Source organism: Lemur catta, chromosome 2 (assembly GCF_020740605.2).
Source record: "Lemur catta isolate mLemCat1 chromosome 2, mLemCat1.pri, whole genome shotgun sequence".
Lineage (NCBI taxonomy): Eukaryota > Metazoa > Chordata > Mammalia > Primates > Lemuridae > Lemur > Lemur catta.
The window spans coordinates 121,070,400-121,092,260 of record NC_059129.1 but is presented as its reverse complement, the minus strand read 5'-3'; the positions used below and the strand labels follow the sequence as shown (position 1 = coordinate 121,092,260).

The window sequence follows — 21,861 nt, the reverse complement described above, 5'->3', positions numbered from 1 at the left end:
CTTTGGAAAAACAATTTGGCACTATCTTGAGAAGTGAAACATGCAAATAACCAGCAAGTCCATTCTAACGTGGTTACACTAGACCAAGTGTAGCCCAAGTGCACCAGGAGTCATGGATAAGAATGTTCAGGGTGGCTCTATTCAGATTTCTAAAAAGAGAGAAGCTACTCGATGTCAACAGGGATACAAATAAACAAACGCTGATTTAGTCATACAAAGGCCTAGTGTACAACAACAGTGAAAGTGAATGAACCTCTACTCTGTAGAACAGCATGGATGAACCTTAGATCATAATGTTAAGTGAAGACAAGGCAAGTCCAAGAAAACTATAGCAATAGTATGATGCCATTTTTGTAAAACTCAGAAACTAAACACTATGCTATTTAAGCAAGGGAATGAGAAACAGAAAATTCTGGACCCTGGTAAGCATTGGGCAGGGTGGGAGAGGCAGAGGTGGAGGACCAGGGAAGAGCACCCACACGGAGGTCAGTCATTGGCGATGTCGTGATTCTTGGATCATGGACACTTTGTAAATCATAAAGAGGTCACACATATTCTTTTGTATGTATCAAATATCATATTCAAGACATAAAGGAGAACAGAAGAATTTAAAGGTTATTGTCTTTCTTTTCTTTCTACTCCTCATCAAGGAAAAATAAATAACGAGGGGCCCAGAGAAAAATTGCGGTCACGCCGCTCTTGAACCTCTTACTGTCCTCAACACAATGCTTTCTTCACAGGAAGTGTCCATGCAAAACCTCACTATCCACTCCAAACATGAAGCCCACATCCAACAGGACATGGGAGGCTTTCATCTGCCATTAGCGGCCCCCAGAGAATCCACTCATTCTGTGTGCTTGTCGACTGTGTCATAGCTCAACTTGAATCCCAACATGATAATCTCTTCAAGGCAGAACATTTCCAGCTGTTGTGGTCAGACAGCAGCAGGTTCTTATCTGAGGACAGCAGGGCCATGTGGCACACCGCAGCCGGGGCAGTGTCAGGGGAAGCATGTGGTCTCTGTACACAGTAGCAGGGTCCAATAGACAGCAATTAGCACTAGGAGAATGAAGATGAACAGGACATATACATAACCTTCATAAAAATGTCACAGGGAGAAAGACTCACAAACCATATGGATCCATGCTGGGGCTGTCTCAGGCGTGGCCTTTTCTATTACGCTAGTCCAAGGGATGGCTTTTTAAAAAGAGATGTCTTTGCACGGCTGTGTCTTTCTGGCCATTCCTACCAAGGAAAGTAAAGTAATTGGCTGCCCATGCGATGTTGGATAAAATGTGAAGAGCACTTAAATCTCAACATTTTATGGCTTTCTTCACTCTGAGTTTCTGGACCAGTTGTCTCATCTGCCTAATATGTTGATAGTTAATTAGATGGACCACCTCCTCCTGTAATTTTCTCTTGTAGTTTTAGTGATATTATTTTGAACCTATGGGTATTTCAGAAATTTTCTCATCCATTTTCAAAAGACCGATGCTAGGGGTTCTTAGTTGTTAGGAAAGAAACAGAAACTATGACTGGATAATGTAATCAAAAAAATAATTATTAAAAAAGAATTTATGCCACTTACAAGATCATCGAGATGGCGACACAATCGGTCTCAGGAAAGTGAGCAGCTAAGTTTGGCCTGTTGCCATTCTAGATACTTGGGATATATCACTGAAGGAAACAGACACATGCCTCTACCTTCTTAGAACTTATATTCTAGAGAGGGTGGGGAAGAGCAATGCATTGGTCAACAGACCATAATCAACAGATGTAGTAAAGAAGTAAAATATATAAAATGATCGCCAGTGATAAATGCCTTAGGAAAAATGGTGCTCAAAGTAAGGAGAATGTATTTGTCAGGGCTCCCCAGAGCAATATCAAGTTGACACATAAAATTAACCACCACAGGGGATAACAAAGTGAAGGGTGGGCGATGGGGGTTTGCAGGTGGCAATTTTTAAATGGGGTGGTCAGGAAGGCCTCATAAAAAAGGCAACATCTGAGCAAAGATTCGCAGGAGCATAGGGATGGGAGATCTTGTTGTGGCCATTGTGGAAAAGACAATCTGGCACATAGACTATGAATTTCAGAAGGTGCAATGAGATGGTTTTGGGAATTGAAGAAGGTGGGAGAAAGGGACAGAATGAGGGAAGTGCTGAGCCTTATGGGGAATAAAATCAGGAGATCAACAGTTAATTGGGATCATTTAGCTTCTTGTGGTGATTGATATAAACAGAAATAAAGAAATAAATGAGAGGGATATATATATAATACATATTATACATATAATTCATTGCAGTATTGTTTGCAATTGAAAAATATTAGAAATAAATGAAATGCACTAACACAAGAGAGTGGGTCAATAAATTTAATATATTCACAAAAGAAATTACTTTGCTGCTATAAAAAAGAAGAAAGAAGAATGAGGAAGATCTCTTTATGAACTGGTTGAGTGATTTCCAGGTTTTACTGATAAGTGACAAAAAATACATAGGAGTGCTTATAGTATGCTACCTTTCCTGTTAAAAAAGAAGAAGAGCATTTAAGAAAATACACAGGTATCTGTTCATTTGTGAAAAAGAAATAAAAAACAATAAACTAGAAACTAAAGAGATTGTTTGCCTACAGGTGGTAGGTGAAAAAAATGTACAAAGAAGAAAGGGATGAGAACAGATTGCTAGGGATGAGAAGGGAGCAATACTTCTCCAAGCATATCTTTTTGTATATCTTTGTCTCTTAGGAACATAGTCACGTTTTTCACATATCCCCCCAGTAAATAAAGAATTTGAATCAACTGAGAGGAAGGCAGACCAAAAATGGAATAAAAACACTAACATGAACCTAACTGTATTACATATGATCAAAACAGTCACACTAAAGAAGATCGAGAAGAAAAGAAGTCACCTAGGTAGCTTTGGAAAAACAATATTTTGATTGGTTACTGCAAAGCTAAGAACAAAAATAACTACAAAAACACTGGACTCTAGTTAGTAAATCTGCTTTTCACAGGGGTTTGGGTAAGCAAATTTGTAGTTATCTAGTGTGCATACTATGATTGAATAAATAAGTGAATATATTGTAAATAGATAATGACAGCCACTCACTGACAGTTTCTCTCTCACTCACTGTTGAAGAAAGAAGCTGAAAATAAAGAAAAGGGAAAATCTAGAATGAATGTTCTGGTATTGAGTTGGAATCAGAGATATCCATATGAATGCAGGGATACAAAAACACACAGATAAATAAACATAGAAATAAATATAGATGTGTGTGCATGAATGGATTGATTCACATATCTATATTTCCAGCTCTGTCTGCTAAGGGGATCTAGGAGCAGTGACATGCCAGCAGCAATGAGCACATTTTGCACCCAGTTATTGGTTTCTAAACACCATTCTCCAATAAAATGAACCAGGGATCCTTGGAAAAGTGGTTGATCCTAAGAGTAGTGCAGCAAAAACACAAGATGAACTTGGTGCAAGGAAATAATGAAACACTCAAAAACAATGGGTAATGCCAAAGGCCATAGGAAAGAGTTCCCCTCGGCCAAATGTAAAATAATTTGAACAATAGAATAAATAATGATTGTATTGGCTTATGACATATAAAATAAAATAAGTTATCCATGAGTCCATACTGATAAAAATAAATAATTAAATAACTAAATAAATGGAGGAGAAGTGATAGCTTCACCTTACAATATAAATCAAATTAATAAATGTAAGTGAAAGAGAGAAATACAAACTGACCATTAGGCAAATACCACAGTACTAATTGTTGCAGGCAAGAGGCACTGATGGACCAGTGGGAAAAGCTTGAGGAGGAACAGAATATTTTCATAGTTTCAAATTTCCCAAGATACTTATCAATTAGAAGGGGAAAATAATAACTATAGTGGAGAATCCCAGGAGACACCACCATAACCAAGTGTTCAAGGTTAACATCACCAGTAATGTGACATGTTGACCTCATGCACTCTCTGTTTGTTATGATACATTGAGGACTAAACATAATTTCGGTGGTATTCATGCCAGAAAAATGCATAAGCTCAATTTAATTATTAGAAAATATCAAACAAAGTAAATTGCGGGGTATTCTACAAAACTGATCAGTATTCATCGAAATTGTCAAGGTCATGAACAACAAGGAAAGAATGAGGAACTGCCAGTGAGTGGAAGGGACTCAGGAGATACAACTAAATACAACGTGGTATCTGAGATTAGATCTTGAAACAAACAAACAAAAAACGGGATTAGAAGAAAAACTGATGAAATTAGAATAAGGTTTACAGTTTAGTTAATGGTGTTACACCAATGCTAATTTCCTGGCATTGATAATTGTACTATAGTTACATAATTTGTTAACATAAGTAGAAGCTGTATATAAATTCTCTATACTATTTTTGTAATTATTCTGTGAGTCTAAAATTATTTCCAAATAAAAACTTGAAAACACAGAGTGAAAAGGCATGCCACAGTGTGAGAGAAAATAAATGCAACATGTATACAGATCAAAAGACTCATATCCAGTGTAAACTACAAATCAGTTAGAAAAAGACAACCCAACAGAAGAACAGGCAAGAGACTTGAACAGATACTTTACAAAAGAGGATGTCAAAAATCCTAAAAATATATGAAAAGGTGCTCAATTTCATGAATAACACAGGAATGCAAATCAACACCACAGCAAATACCATATTTACCCACCAGAATGGCTAACATAAAAGACATAAAAGATGGACAAGATCATGTGTGGGTGAGGATGCAGATCAACTGAAGCATATGCAGATCATACTGTCATATACATACTGCATATACATATATACTCTCATTTACATTCTGCTGGCCAGAATGTAAAAAGGTGCAATCACCTAAAAACTATTTGGCATTACCTACTAGAATGTAACATATGTACATCATTTGACCTAAGCATTCCACTTCCAGGTATGTACTCATTAGAAATGGGGACACATGTTCACCAAAAGTATGCCACAGCCAAAAACTGGAATCTACTCAAGTGCCTACCAACAGTAGAATGGATAAAGTGTGGTAATCATACAATGGAATGTTGTACAGCCATGAAAATTAATGGTACACAGAACAACATGAGTGAATCTTACATGCATAAAATTGAGCAAGAAAGTATGCTATGACATCGACACAAAAGTCAAAACAGGCAAAACTAATCTATGAGTTTAAAACTCACAATGGCGATTATGTTTGGAGAGGAGGTGGGAGTAGTAATTGTGCAGGACGGAGACTTCCAAAGATCTAGTGACCTTCTTTTTATTGATATGGGTAATTTTGATAGGTATGTTCCACTCGGTGATAATTCATGGAGCTGTACTCTTAGGATTTCTGCACTGTGATGTATGTATGGTAGATGCCAATATAAACATTTTCTTTAAAACCTTTTTCTTTAATAGAAAAAATTGTTAACTGTTTAGGAATAGAGATAACATTATGCCCAGATATCAGCTGCAGTCAACCTTTCCTCCATCCCACCTCCACGCTCCTTTCTGTGTGGGGTGGGATAACAAATGTTTTCTCCAGTATATGCACACTTCTATCTCTGATTTCCTATGGATGAGAAATTCTCCAATTAATTATTTTATTCTCTTTCTTTCTGCTATTTTCTTCTTTATACCTTCAGTTAATCCTAATGTAGAATACGTCCTCTTAATTTCTTCTCAAAATACTCATGGAAACCCCAGGACGGTCACAGATTTTACTTATGATTTACAGCAAATGTGGCAAGGCAAGAGGGTTATGCAGATCATAGGACTTAACCTTTAACTCTGTCAATATCTTTATCCTCTCCTCACCCACACAGTCTTCTGCTGGAAAATTTTCACAGTTTATCTCCTCTTCTTGGATTCCCATTCCCCTTCATGTTTCTTTTCTTCACCAATCTCATGTTTTTTCTCCTCTCCCCTAGCTAGCTTACTGCAATCTCCCACATATATTTTTTAAATCACCTCCTCTCATGCATCAGCTTTATAGCCATACCCTGGAAACTAACTTCCCTTACCAAAGATGCTGCATCAAATTAGCCAAGACAGTCTTCTTCCCAGGAGATGGCTTTGCTACTCTCTCCCAGTCAGACTTCTGCTGATGGCCCTTAAACTGGCAATCTCTTTCCACTCTCCTGGATCCCTATATTGTATTTATTCAAATTTATTTTCCAAACATGTAAGTCCCAGTGCACTGCCCTAAGTTTAATTCAAAAAGAATTAAAAATAGTCTTTTAGTTCAAAATTAGAGACAGCATAAAGATATAAGCAGCTCAAAACAACAAAGTTGGTTTACTATTGTTTTATGTGTTTTTTCCTCTGAGGACTAATTCATTTCTAGATGACTTTATCACCTCGTTACAATTTATTGCCAAACCAATATCTTCATGCATATTCATTTGTCTCTTATTTTGCTACATAACCATTACATTTGTAGTTGCCTGATGGACATTATTGCACAGAAATCTGTTGTTACAACCATTTCACCATATCTAAAGCCCAATTAATATTTTCTGCCTGGCCACAACTCTGGTCCACAATACTGATCACATCATGCTAATTGTATAGGGTGAACAGATGGTGCAAGCACTTTTGGATACCCGGTAAAGCTGATGAATGGCAGAGGAGAGGAAGTAAACTTCTACTTACTTTAGAGGCCTGTCATATTAATGAGGTTTTTATGGGTCCAGTGGTTGTGGGCATACTGGAACATCCCTTCTCAGACAAAGGGCAAGTCGCTGTTTATTACAGCCCTTCTCACTACAAAAGAAGCTCAATGCTTTGTGAGCTTCTGGATTTTGAGGCAGTATCCACTGCATTTGGGAATACTATTCTAGCTCACTTATCACGTGGCTGAGAAGGCTCCTAGTTTTGAGTAGGACCTGGAATAAGGGAGAATTGTGCACCAGATCTAGACTCAGTGAAAGCTGCCCTGGCACTGGAGCTCTTTGTCTTAGCAGATACGAGAGCGCTAGAGGTATCTGTGCTGGGCAAGCAGGCGGGCAGAGTATCTATCCAGCTCCACCAGAGGAGTCACAGTTCAGATGCCCAGCATTCTAGAGCTCGGTCATTCCTGTTGTAGCAGAGAACCAACTACTTGCTGTTTCAAAACAGTTCCTGGTGAGTTCTTGAGCCCTTGTAGAGCCTGAGTGTCTGCTATAGGACCTCAGTGACTATGATTCAGAGAAGAGCTGGTTGAAACCCAGGGTGGGACACAATCCCTTGAGATATCAAACACTTGCCTCAGACCCTGGAGGGACAGTGATGTATCCTGACCAGAACTGACACGTGCACTGGATAAGGGTTTGTCTTTCTTTCCTGCAGTGTCTCAGCCAGCACCATCATCCAAGGGATTATAAAATGTCAATTATTGTTACAGTATCCCACATAGCAGTGACTCAGCTCAAGGTGCTCATTTTGTGACAAGAGACAACTGGCACCAGACTATAAGTCTTGTTGCTCAGAAGCAGCTCAGCTAAGGCACCAGCAGGGTTGGCTGCCATGGTCTAGGATGTGCATGCTTGCTCACTCAGTACCTGATATTTAGTGCTGAGCCATGAGAATACTTGGGTCTGAGAACCAAAGTGCAGAACTACAGGACCCCCTCACCATCATGGTAAACCTCTTTTGGAATTTGTATTTCCTATTCCTGTCCTGCCAAATCAGAAGTCCCAGTTTGCAGGAGCAGGAACACTTCCACTAGAGCACACAGTAAAGATGGCTCCAAATTTAAAGATCTAACTACCACCTGTTCACTTTGGGCTCCTTATGTCAGCAAAGAAAGGAGCAACTTAAATTAATCAACTCAATTTCCCTGTAGATCTAGGGTTGCTGCTACATTATGGGAACAGAGAGGGGTATATCTAGACCACACGGTATTTCTGGGGTGTCTCTTGGTGCTCAGTGACAACAGTGAATGAGAATATAGCAACTGCAATTTGAAAAGGGAAAGATATTAAGGGCTCAGACTCTTCGGGGGAGAAGGGCTAGGTGACCACACTAGACAAGCAGAGGTTCTGACAAAGGGTGAAGGAATTCTAGAGTGGGTAGTAGAGGAGTGAGGTGAGAAATATCCAGTTTTAGTTCCAGGACCAACGGCAGCAGCAGGAAATGTAGCTTGTTGCACTAAGCCCTTGTATTGAGTCTCACAGATATTGCAGCTGCTTATGAAACTCTATGATGGGCTTGACTTAATGGAGGTCACAAGCAGATCTAAAAAGCACAAAGAATAGGCTACATCATATACTTCTCTTGCATCACTTCATATCCTTTCTGCAGACTTTCACTGGCTTTTCTCAGGGGATTCTTGACAGCACCTTCAGTCAGACCTGCACCACATAGCTCTCACTTCCTGCCCTGGAACATCTCTGATGCTGCAGCACAGGGTGCTTGCATGAGCCCACTTGGTCTTCATGAATGTGCAAACCAGAAATGCAAGCACCACAGATCTATAGGACCATTCTTTACTCATGAGAGAAATGGAGCCAATTCATAAATTCTTCTCTCTTTTTTGTCCCCTAATTGGACAATTCTCAGAAACATTCATGAGACTCCTGAGATGGTCCAGGTGACATGGCCCAGCAGCCCTGCATAGCAAAAGCCAGCTCAACCTGCACCCTTGGATTACCTTTCTCTTCCTCCCTGTCTCACTCCTCACGCCCCTTTTACTTTCTCCCTGGAATCACTCCCCAAATAAACTATCTGCATGCAAGACTTTATCTTAGGGGCTCCCTTTGGAGAAGTCTAGGCGAGAATAGATTGGAGAAGAGATCAGAGCTGGAGAATGAAGTTGATCAAAATTTTATTTCACTTCCCTCAAAAGGAACTGTAAGAAATTCAGCTGGCTTGGCTGTCGTGCATTTACTGTGTAATCCTCTAGGTATGGAGCTAGAGAAGTTTGGCTGCCTGAAACAGATGGGGTCAGTATTACTGTCCAGATTACTAAGAATCCAGTGAGATCACAGTGGGCTACCTCAGCTCCATCCACCCCTCAGAGACCCCTTAGAAAATTTTTTTTGTAGCTGCATTTCATGAGAAGCTGTATCTATAGCCAAATTAAATTCTATGTGTACCTTAGCAATATTATAAAACAGGTTCTCCTGGATTTGACAAGCATAATATCAATAAATCAATTTTAGTGTTTTAACATTAAAATCTTATCTCTTTCATTATTGGGTCTGAAAGTGATAGCATATCATTTATAATGCACTCTGAACCAAGAATGCCCTCTTATAAAAGTCCTCAGTTTGTTTTTCCTCTGTAGAACAATATCCCTATAAACTGCAGAGAATCCATTGTTAAAACATGGAAGCTGTCTTTGATGATTTTTAACTATACTAAGTAATAAAGTCATTTTGGCCCAAATGCAAGAGAAAAGTCTCTAACCTCGCTTTGTTTCTGTCCGTCTCACTAAAGAAGGGACTAAGTATTAATTTGGGAAATCATCAACTTTAAATGATGAAGGAGATGAGTTTTTAGGTGCCAATAATTTCAAAATCTATCTTGAATATGTCAGCATTTGATAAGAATGATGAAGCTGTTAATAATTCTGCTTTAGTGTTTCCAGAAATTGTTTTAAACAAAGGCTGAGTGTCTGGGTTTAATTTAAATCAGTCAAGAAATAGATAATGCTTTAAGAATAACTAGATATCCAGATGAAAAATCTTGACTCTATAATCTTTCTGCACCCCACCTCAGCCTGCCCTCCAACGCACAAGTATGAAAAGGTCTCTCTGGTTCCCTTTCCTTGTCCCATGCCCACCTCCAAAAGACAGGAAGAGCAAAGCTATGAACGGCCTCAGCTTTATTATACAAACACAAGTCCAAGAAGAAATTGCTTCACTTAAAAATTCGGTCTAGCCTAAATGTGATAAGGTCTGTTGATATTTTTTTTTTAGTCACAAAAACATTTTCCACTTGAAGATCCAACTGATAATTAAAAATGGTAGATCACTTAGAAATAGTCTACAACATTTTTAGGTAAACAGGAAAGAAGTTTTTAAGGTATGGGAGGGTGAGAAATACGGAAAATTATGTATTTTATATGAATACATAGTTCCTCTCAACTGAGTAAGCCCCCACACATAGGCTGACCATATTCTCTGGATGAAAAATCAGAATGATGATTTTTATATCAGTTCTACGCATAGGAAGCAATCCATAAGATATCGGTATTTCTGGAATATTTTGATAGTTTAAAGACTCAAAAGGGTGACTAATATTGTAACTATTCAAGAAATGTACACTTGTCATTGCACTTAAAAGAAAATTTTAAACACCATTAATTACTTTTTATTTATTTATTTATTTATTTATTTATTTTGAGACAGTCTCACTCTGTTGCCTGGGCTAGAGTGCCGTGGCATCAGCCTAGCTCACCGTAACCTCAAACTCCTGGGTTCAAGCAATCCTCTGCCTCAACCTCCCAAGTAGCTGGGACTACAGGCATGCACCACCATGCCTGGCTAATTTTTCTACATATATTTTTAGTTGTCCATATAATTCCTTTCTATTTTTAGTAGAAATGGGGTCTCGTTCTTGCTCAGGTTAGTACCACCATGCCCGGCTAATTTTTTCTGTATATATTTTAGTTGTCCAGCTAATTTCTTTCTATTTTTAGTAGAGACGGGGTCTCACTCTTGCTCAGGCTGGTCATGAACTCCTGAGCTCAAACGATCCACCCGCCTTGTCCTCCCAGAGTGCTAGGATTACAGGTGTGAGCCTCCACGTCTAGCCTACTTTTTAAAACATACAAAAACACACACATTAAAACAATGAGTATCTAAGATTAAATATTTGTTAACATTTTCCCATAATTAATGTATTTGTAAGCATGATTACCACGCATATTCTGTACTTTCAGTTATAGTAGTTTTAGTCAAAAACTCTTCTAAAGTATCAATTTACACTGACAATAACAGTATATTCCAGTTGTTCCACATTCTTTTCAGCACTAGGTATTTTCTATATTTTTCATTTTGACTATTATAGTGTTTAATAATAGAACCTCATCATGATTTTAATTTGTATTTTCCTAATTACTAATGAGGTTGGGCACTTGCTTTATGGAACAGCATATGGCCAATTTTCATAAATGTTCCAAGTACACTTAAAAAGAATGTGCCTGCTATAAAAGTTTGTGCAGTGTACTATGTTATTTCATGTTGCTGTAATCTTCCAATGTTTCAATGAGTGTGGGTTTGTCAATTTCTTCTTAAGATTCTGTCAGTTATGGGTTTATATATTTTGAAACTATGAATTGTTACATATGCCTAGTGGATTGGTACTTTTACCTTTTTTTTTTTTTTCTCAGAGAGAGTCTTGCTCTGTCTTCCCAGATAGAGTACAGTGGTGTCATCATAGCTCACTGCAACCTCAAACTCCTGGGCTTAAGAGATTCTCCTGCCTCAGCCTCCTGAGTAGCTGGGACTACAGGCAGGCATGTGCCACCATGGTCGGCTAATTTTTCTATTTTCTTTTATAGAGACAGGGTCTCTTGCTCAGGCTGGTCTGGAGCTTCTAAGCTCAAATGATCTTCCCATCTCAGCCTGCCAGAGTGCTAGGATTATGGGCGTGAGCCACCGTACCTGGTCTGGTACTTTTACAATTTTGAAATGTCCCTCTTTAACAATGATTCTTGTATAAAATCATACTTTGTTCTAATATTAGTATTATTATATCAACTTTCTTTTAGTTAATATTTGCATGTATACCTTTTTTCGTTCATTTTTTTTTCTTCTTAAAATTTGCTTTTACCATTTCTACAGCTTCACATTTAAGATGTGTCATTTATGTCACATCTGTCATAAATGGCTGATTTTAAAAAAAAAAACCTCAATTTAAGAAATTTTGCCTTTTAATCATAGTATCCAGATTGCTTACATTTAATTAAACAAACTCATATATTTGGGTTTGAATCTTCCATCTTATTATTTTCTTTTTGTTCTTTTTTGTCCTTTGTTGACTTCCTTAATATTAATCAAGCATTTTAATGAAGTATTAATCAAGTATTATTTCATACTTACCCTCTAATTACTTTATAATTTATTATTTTATTATGTTTTTACTAATTACTCTGAAGATTAAAACATGAATTTTTGCTTTATTGCTTTTTAATATAAACTCTTACTTTTACAACATCCCCAATAATGCATATATTATTTTTCCATCTTTTGATCTATTAGTTGTAATGTATTTTACTTCCTCAAATATTTTAGACCACACAATGTATTAGACAATATTAGTATTTATTCAAATGTATTCATATATTTATCCTTTTGGTGTTATTTATTCCTTCCTGGATTTCTATTTAGTCTGATTTTTGTCTACCTAAATAATTTAATAATTGTTTTAGTATATTTTTATTGTGGGTCTGTAGATGATCAACTCTTAATTTTTGTAAATCTAGAAATAAGTTTTGAAATTAAATTTTGATGGATATTCTTGCTGTGTACAGAATTCTAGATTAGCAGTTATTTTCTTTCAGAATTTTAAAAAATATGATATTTTCTTTTAGTTTCTAATATTTGTGTTGAGTAGTTAGCTGTCAGTCTTTTTCTTGCCTTTTTGAAGGTAATGTCTTTTATCTCTGGATGCATTGATGTTTTCTCTTTATCTGTACCTCTGAATTTTTGGTGCTTCAATAGTTTTACTGAGATGTGTATCTATGTGGGCTTTCTTTGTATCTGTATATTTTATGGTTCATAAAACTTCTTGAGTCTATGCCTTGATATTTTCTAAAAATTTATGAAAATCCTCAGTCATATTTATTCAAATATTATTTGTATCTTTATCTCTTCTCTCTTTTTACACATATTAGACTTTTATGCGTGCTAGACATTTTTGTTTTGCTCAACATGTTTCTTATGATATATTACATACTTTCCCTCTTTTTTTCTCATGTGCTTTATTCAAGCTAGTTCTTACTAATATATCTTCCAGTTCATTAATTCTCTTTTTAGCAGTGTCCAGTCCTCTGTTAAGCCAATCGATTGAGGTCTAATTTTGGTTATTCCATTTTTTCAAAATAGAATTTTTATCTGATTTTTTCTGTATTCCAGTTCTTTGCCAAAAGACTCTATCTTGTTGTGTCTTTTTCTTGAACATATTAACTGCAATTATTTTAAAGTCTGTGTCTGATAACTCTATATTTGAATCTCCTGTGGATCTATTTCTATTTTTTCAATATTTTCCTCCTTGTCTTCAGCAATTTCATTTTGTTTCTCATATGGCTGATAATTTTGGCTGGATATCAGACATTGTATATGAAAAGATTTAAAGATGATTTGAGGCTCCTGATGATATTAATTTCCTACACGGAAGACAAATTTTTGCTTCTGGCAGACAGACAATTAGAAGAATAGAAGTAGGTCTTCTTAATTATCTTATGTTGAACTAATACAAGGTGTATGTTTTATCTCTCTCTTTCTCTATACACACACACACACACACACACACACACACACACACACACACACACACACACACACACATATATCTTATAACAGTGAGAAGTACTCTATTTCTAGTTTCCTTAGCCTAAGAGCACAGACTTTCTGGGTTTTCAAGAGACTATCTGGGACATTTGACCATGGTCTTTTCCTTTGATGAGGTTTGAACTCTATAGTCTCTTTCTCCCCAGCCCTTGAGACTGTTGGAAACTATTGTTTCTCAATCTGTTAGTTACCTGTTTTTGTTAGACTCTGAGCCTCTTGGCTAAAAGCAATAAACTGGCAAATATTTCAATAGTGCAGGCAACAGTGAATGTTGAGTTTACCTACCTTCTTCCTTTCTCTTTGTAATCTTGGATCCTGAAATCTTAACTATTTTGATTGCTCTCTAAAGTCTTAAAAGAATCTTTTTTAATTTTCCAGATTTTTTATTTTACATCAAAAGACTTAGTCTCATGCAAATTAGTCAGTTGTAATTACAAGTAAAAACCCTCTGATTATTATTTTATTTGTGCATCCATTTATCCATTTATTATAAAGAAGTTGAGAGTATTTTTATATATTTACTAGCCATTGTGTTTTCTTCTCTGTGAAACTTTGCCCACTATTTATTGGGTTGTCTTTTGGTTTATAATACATGAAGAACTCCAGATACTATTTGGGAGAAAGGAGGTTTTAATATGTCTACAAATATCTTCTAGTCTGTGACTTGTCTGAATTTTTTTATGTTGTCATTTGTCATGTGGAAATTTTAAATTTTAATAGATAAATTTCAAACATCTCTTCCTTTAGAGTTTGTAGACCTTGTATTTGATTTAATAAATTCTTCTCTATCCTGATGTCATAAAGATATTCTCCTAGGTTTTCTCTTAAAATTTTTGAAGTTTTAATTTTTATATTTAGGTCTTTAATTAACCAGGTTTTATTTTCTGTGTTGTATTACATAGAGATAGCCAATTGTTTTAGCACCATGTTTCAAAATGCCAATCATTTCCCAACCATTTGGTAATGCCACTGTGTTTACTTTTTAAAATTAATTGTATTATTTTAAAATTTATTAATTATATTAATTTGCTCTTTTATGTTCAGATAATCCTCTTAAAGGCAGTGATCATATTCTCTGGTTCTTTGAATCTCCCAAATACCTCAATTTTCAAAACAATTAAATGCAAGAAGAAATTTGTTAATGGATATATTGATCTAGATTGGTACTATACATTTATGAACAACATAGCAGTTTCTATCTATCACAGAATTTACACTCATAATTTCTATTTGGTCTGGCACAAAATTTCCAACATGCACCTCAAAATAGACTTTTGGTGACTCTAAAATGAAGCTTTAGAAAACTAATAATATCAGTAGTAGCTAACATTTATTGATTACTGCTTTTTGCCTGGCAATGTTCTAAGAACTCTATATGTGTTAACTCATTTGTGAGAAAACTATGAGTTGAGTTAATACTATTATCTCCACTTTTCGAATGAAAAAACAGAGCCACACTATAATGAATTTTTACTTAAGTTTATGAAGATAGTCATTGCAAAGCCACTTTATTTAAATCCACTTTATTTTAATTTATAAAATAAAAGAAGTATTACTACTACATAACTTTCAGGTGAACATTGAATTATGAATATATCTCCCAATAAAGCTATACTCTTTTCTGTGTGGTATGTTAACATTTACATCTCTACGTACAAACACCGTTATCATAATCCTTGATAATAATTCGATAGAAGCTTACCAGGATTGTGGCATTGTACAAGGTGTCAGAATTAACTATAATTTGCTTGAATCTACATTAAAAAAATTGGTACGTCTGACTTTCACTACTCCTTCCTCGATAATGGCTGAGTTTTAAGGGACAATGCACTTTACGTGCTGCTCTAGCGGTAAAAACACATTTCACATAAATGAAGTAAAGAGCATTTAATGAACTGAGCTCTGTGCATGTGAAAGCCAACAGCAATATTAGAAATGGTGTTTATTTTATAGCCCAGAAACTGCATTTTAAATGCCAGTATATGTTTATATGACAGTTCTATTAAATATAAAAGAGTCCCATTACAAGGGAAATCCTTTACATAGGCTTTTTATATGGTCTAAATAGCATACCCAGCTCTGCAACTACTCATGTGAGACATTTTTAGAACCTTATTTATGTTAAAGCCATAACAAACTAGCAACTAGAAAACTATAATGGGCACAAACGGCTAATAAAAATGAGATTGTTGAAAATACTTCTCAATAGCAACTTAGGAAGTATCCTGATGAAACCAAGTGAAGGCTTGGTGTCTCTGGACGCCTGCCACCACAGTAATCACAGACATTTGGCTGCAGGTACTCCCCTTTTTCATCTTTGCTTTCCTAGCTGAAAACCAAACAGCCAATGCACTTTAAGACTGGTATTTGCCCCATTTTTTATTGTAATGCCTACTGAACCAGAGGGGCTCTGGAAAAAATCCTGGGCCTGTGCTTCCTCCCCACACTGATTATTTACTGACTGATGCCGCTGGAGAAGTAGGGCCGATGCTCTGAAGTTGTTCCAAAGGGGAAAGCATTCAGCATGTTTCCTGACTCTGCATGTGTGTGTGTGTGTGTGTGTGTATACATGAGCTGCATGTGTGTGTAAACGTGTGCATGTGTGTTATGTATGTAAGGCCCTGACACTTAAAATCTGGATCATTTCTTTGTTGAACTGCTATGTTTAGACAAGCTGGCTAAAATGAACAGGTCAAATCCTTTATTTATAGAGTAAAAACTATTTGATCTGGCTTAGATATCAGCTGCACAGGCAAACATGTTGGGCCAAAGTCATTTTTATTGCTGCATCTTGCAGAATTCCAAAATAATTCATGTGGCCCTTCATGGGAGCAAAGGGAAAATTCCCACAGAAGAGTAGGCTGCTTCAGTGTGAAATGCTGCCTGAATCATCACAAACCAGCATGCCTTTAGGTGGGCAAGGGTGTAAAGGCATGTAGAAAAAACACCTTTAATGTTTGAACTGATAGGAGCCTTCTAAAGAATTTTGCTGACCCCAGTCCCCGGCTGTCCCCTGCTAGGGCAAAACTGAGGCAGGCAACAAAATACACGATGCTATCTCTTTTTACACTTAAGGATGCTGGAACCCTGTGGAACAGTTCAAAAACTACTCACCTACTGTAATTATTTATACATGACAAATGGATGCCACCTTCTAGGTCAGTGACATTTGCCTCTCTCGCTGGGGAAATTCCCTCCACGACACCCTTGATGATGGTCCTTGTGTCTATTTTTGAACTTTTAGTGTTGGGAAGCACATGACCTTAAAATGTGTCCAGCTTCACTGGTAAGGAAGTTCTTTACAAGACAGTTCCCAACGCACACATGCTTAATTTATGTTAACATGTCACTTAAATGAAAATTGGCCACCCAAGAATGGCTGGCTCATCTTATGAACGTCCCACTGCCATTCTTGGAACTTTCCTCTGTGACAGATGTTAATGTATAGTTATGTATTTTTACGAATATGTCTTTTTCAGCCTGTGTTGTCCTGCTCAGGTCCTGAGCCTTTGTTGTGCTAAGTGAAGAAGAGAACTGAAGAAGGCAGGAGGCTATAGATTGGTTTACCTTGGAAAGGCAAGGAGCCCTTGTGGAGAACCAGAAGGGTCTAGAAAGCACGATGGATATTGAGAGTTTCAGCTAGCAGAAGCAGAAGCAGAGTTTTCGGGGAGAGTTTTATGAGCAGAGAAAGATATGAGGGCAATTGCCTGAGGTTGCAGACTTTGAGAGACATAAGTGAAGGGGATTTTAAGAATTTTGATGTGTGTCATGCCCTGTTATTCTCTTTTTGGTTCCTTCTTGAGAGGCATCAGTGAAAATCAATTTGGCATTTTGGGTTTGATTTCTGCATGAAGCATCCTACTTGCTCTGTTTTTCCTGGGTCACTTAAGACCTGATCTCACAATTTCCTCAATTTATACCTCGTTAGTATTTTTTTTAATTGGGCAGTTCCAGTTAAGGGCACAGGAGACACCATTATCAATATCTTGTGAATTCGGAAAATATGACTCAGTGTCTCCGAGTCCAAATGACTCTGAAATACAAACAGCAAGTTTTTGGACCTGTGAGGCTGAGAGCCTGCTTTTGAGCTGTCTGGGGGGTAGGGATGAGGAACTGTGCTGTTGAGTGGGGGTGCCTAGACATCACCTCACACCGGCCATGAGCTGAGAAGAGTCACCAAGACTCGGGGACCGGTCCTGGGATTCACAGATTCAGAAACTTGCTGCTGTTTGCACCTTGGAGCAGATCAGACTCCGAGAGTCTGACTCACACGTATTTTTCAAATTCACAAGATATTGATGCATAAAAAAAATCAACAAAGTATCAACATTCTAGTAGATAATATTAATGTAAGCTGGCTGTTCACCCAATAACTCAGAGGTTATTTTCTAAGTGTGGGATTAGAGCAAGTGGAACTGTGGAAACTTGTCTTAAAAATCCACTTTTGCAAAAGGTACAGATTTGTTGGAAGTCAGCTGGCAGCTTGATTGAGCTGAGCTTCTGTTGCTTAATTTTGAACACCATCATCCTGTGGTCCTTTGCCAATCACTAATCCATCCTCCACACCTGTTGATACAACTTTTCTTTTGCTATATGAATATCACTGATTAGTATAGTCAAATGTCCCATTCTAATTTAAGTCTGGGAGACATATTTTCAATTTATTATTGTGCTTTTTCATTATTTTCTGCTTTATTCAGTTTTCAAAGCAGTTTTTTTGTGTTGGCTTTGTAATGATTCCAAAGAGCAAATGTTTTTGTCTTGATTCTGTAGTCAGCATTATGTAGTTGGTTAGACAGATGTAAGAAGAATGGCATTTACAATTCCATCCCTCCTTCTGTCTTTTTCCAAACCCATCTCCAGTAGATACCTAATGTATCATTCCTCTGTGTTCCCACAAACATGTATAAACAGATGTAAACGTTTCAAAATGATAGCGTATTTATTTATTAATCTGTAACTTGCCTTTTCCCACTTCAGGTATTATAGACAGCTCTCCAGGTTTTCCCTCTAACTCATTTTGTAATAGTTCAAATGTTCTATCTTATTGATTTTCTATAATTTAATTAGCTCTTATTGATAAAAATTCAAATTATTTCCAATATTTTGCTCCTGTAAACAATGCTTCAATAAATGCTCTTATACAACAGTCTTTTTTTCCCCCCATAGGAGAAAATATTAAATGTGGGATTACTAGGTCAAAGGTTATGTACAGTTTGTATTTTAATGATATTTCCAGACTCCCTTCTTGAAATATTTCTTGAACCAATGCACAAGAGTACTGACTTCCTCTCATTTTCAATTGCACTGAATATGATTAGTCTTTTAAATTTTGCGATTCTAACCCTTTAAGTGACATTTCCCTCATTAGTGGTAAATTTAAGGTTTTATTTTTAAAATTTTTTATTATATGCACTTCTTTGAAGGTGTTTTTCTTATTACTATCCTTTGCCTATTTTCCTATTAGGTAGTTTTAATTTTTAAAATCAATTTCTAGATATTCTTTCACATTAGTTGTTATTTTCTTCTTCCCTTCCTTTCTCCCTGCCTCCTTCCATCTCTCTTTCTTTTTCCTTCTTTCTTCCTTCCTTCTCTGCCTCCCTCTTTCTTTCTCTTTCTCCCTTCCTCCCCCTTTTGAAAACAAAAACTAAAATTGGAGTCCTAATACTGTATGATTATAAGATTTATTATAAAGTTATAGTAATTAATACCGTATAGTATTGATACAAAGGTAGAGAATAGAACAATGGAATAAAATAGTCTAGAAAATGACAACTGATTTTCAACAAAGATACAGAGGTAATTCAATGGTAAAAAGACAGTCTTTTCAACGAAAGGTGCTGAGACAATTGGGCTTCCATGTCCAATAAATAAACAAATAAATAAATAAACAAAACTTTGATCCATATGTCACACTGTATGTAAAAATTAACTCAAAATGGGTCATGAACCCAAATGCAAAACTAAAACTATACATCTTCTAGAAGAAAACATTGGGGAAAACCTTTGTGATCTTGGGTTAGGCAAAGATTTCTTAGATGTAAAACCAAAAGCACAATCAAGAAAACAAATTAATAAATTGAACTTCATAAAAATATTTTTCAAAATGTTGTTTGAAAATTATTGTTAAAGCCTACATGATGAGTGCGATGCGTGCTGTCTGGGGAATGGACATGCTTGAAGCTCTGACTTAGGGGGATGGAGGGGACATGGGCAATATATATAACCTGAACTGTTGTACCCCCATAATAAGCTGAAAAAAAAAAGAATGAAAAGACAAACCAAGACTGAAAATCTTTGCCAAGCTGAGAAAAAGTCTATTTATCTAGAACATATGAAGAACACTCAAAACTCAATAACAAAAAAAGAAAGGACTCATTTTTTTAAATGGGCAAAAGTTTTGAACAGATACTTCACTAAGAAGATATATAAAAGGCAAATAAGCACAAGAAAAGATATTTAATATCCTTAGAGAAATGCAAATTAAAACTGCACTGAGATAGACCAGAGGTTCTTCCTGCTTCCACAGTGCTTCCATGGAACTTGGCTTTCCTCTCACCCCAACCCCACCCCACATAGCTGACCACTCAGAGCCAGCCCTCCGATATCTTTCACAGATTCCTGGACAGCCCCAAGGTCGCTGCCACCTGCCATGATGACTTCCCCTCCACTCCCAGGTGCACAGGAACTACTATCAGGATTTGGAGCTCACCATCAACTGCCTGATCAATCTGGAACTCCGTGCTTCTCACATCTACCTGTTCATGTCTTACTACTTTGATCAAAATGATGTGGCTTTGAAGAACTTTGACAAATATTTTCTTCATCCATCTCATGAGTTTCACATGCTGAGAAACTAATGAAGCTGCAGAAACAACAAAGTGGGCAAAGTTTCCTACAGGATATCAAGAAACCAGACCACAACCACTGGGAGAGTGGGCTCAATGCAATGGAGTGGGTGGTACATTTGAGAAAAAGTGCAAATCAGTCACTACTAGAACTATACAAAATGGCCATTGACAGAAACAGTCTCCCACTTCTGTGACTTCTTTGAGGTTCATTACCTGAATGAGCAAGTGAAATCCAAAAAAGACTTGGGTGACTATTGTAATCAACTTACATAAGATGGGGGCCCTGGAATCTAGCACTGCAGGGTATGTCTTGGACAAGCCCTCCCTGGGAAACAGTAATGATGATGGCTAAGCCTTAGATTGGTTTCCCCACAGCCATGGGGGTGACTTCCTTGGTCACCAAGGCAGTGCATGCATTTCATCTTTTCTATAAGTTGTACCAAAACATCCACTTAAGTATTTTCATGTGAATCATTTCTTCAAATAATTTGGTAATCTCCCTCCCCCTCATTACAGTGAGATGCTGCTGCACAACTATTAGAATGGATAGAATTTAAAATGTTGACCACACCAGATATTGGCAGCAAAGTGGATCTCTTACTTACTGCTGGTGGAAATTGTAAAATGCTACAACCACTTTGGCAAATGCTTAGGAAATTTCATAAAAAATTAAACATATACCTATCATATGATCTAGTCCTTCCACTAGATACTTACCCAAGAGTAAAAGCACAGGTCTGTATAAAGACTTATGCACAAATACGCATGAGAGATTACTTACAATAGCCAAGATGTGGAAACAGCTCAAATTCCCATCCAAGGTGAATGCATAAATGAATTGTGCTATATTCATCCAGTGGAGTGCTTCTCAGTAATAAAAATGGGTGAACTACTGATATGTGCTACAACATGAATGAATCTCAAAGTAATTATACAAGCAAAAGAAGCCAGGGAAAAAAAAGGTACATCTTGTGTGATTTTCATTTTATAAAGTTTTAAGAAATACAAACTAATGTATACTTACAGAAAGTGGATCAGTGGTTACCTAGAGAAGGGAGGTGGGGAGGCATTGGAGGAAGGGGTTACAAAGTGGTACAGAGACATTTTGAGGATGGTGAGTACTGTGGGGCTCAAAAGACACCCCAAAATGAAGGCCTTGAAGGCAAAAGTTTTTCTCTAACCTTCTCTTGTCCTCATGCCTCTCAGTCTCACTCTCTCTCAGGTCTAGCCATAGAAAGCAGAACCCCTTTTCCCTAAGGTGAGTCATAAAAGCCAGAACCCCTTTCCCCAAGGCCAGCCAAAAAGTCTAAAATTATTCTGTGTAGAAACTGGCCATAAGGAATTATTAGACCTACCTTGCTGGACTATATAGATCATAAGACCCCTATTCCAGAGAGGGCCCTGCCCCACATCCAGAAGGACAGAATATTGCTCAGAGAGGCCAACAAGAATCCAGACAGACAGGCCTTGCTGGGTTTCCCCTGCTGTCAATGGAAAA

General features: G+C 37.0%; 1 pseudogene; it reads left to right on the top strand.

Moving 5' to 3' along the window:
* Nucleotides 1–10,431: 10,431 nt before the first annotated feature.
* On the top strand, nt 10,432–20,796 carry LOC123632140 (annotated as a pseudogene).
* The last annotated feature ends 1,065 nt before the right edge of the window (nt 20,797–21,861 follow it).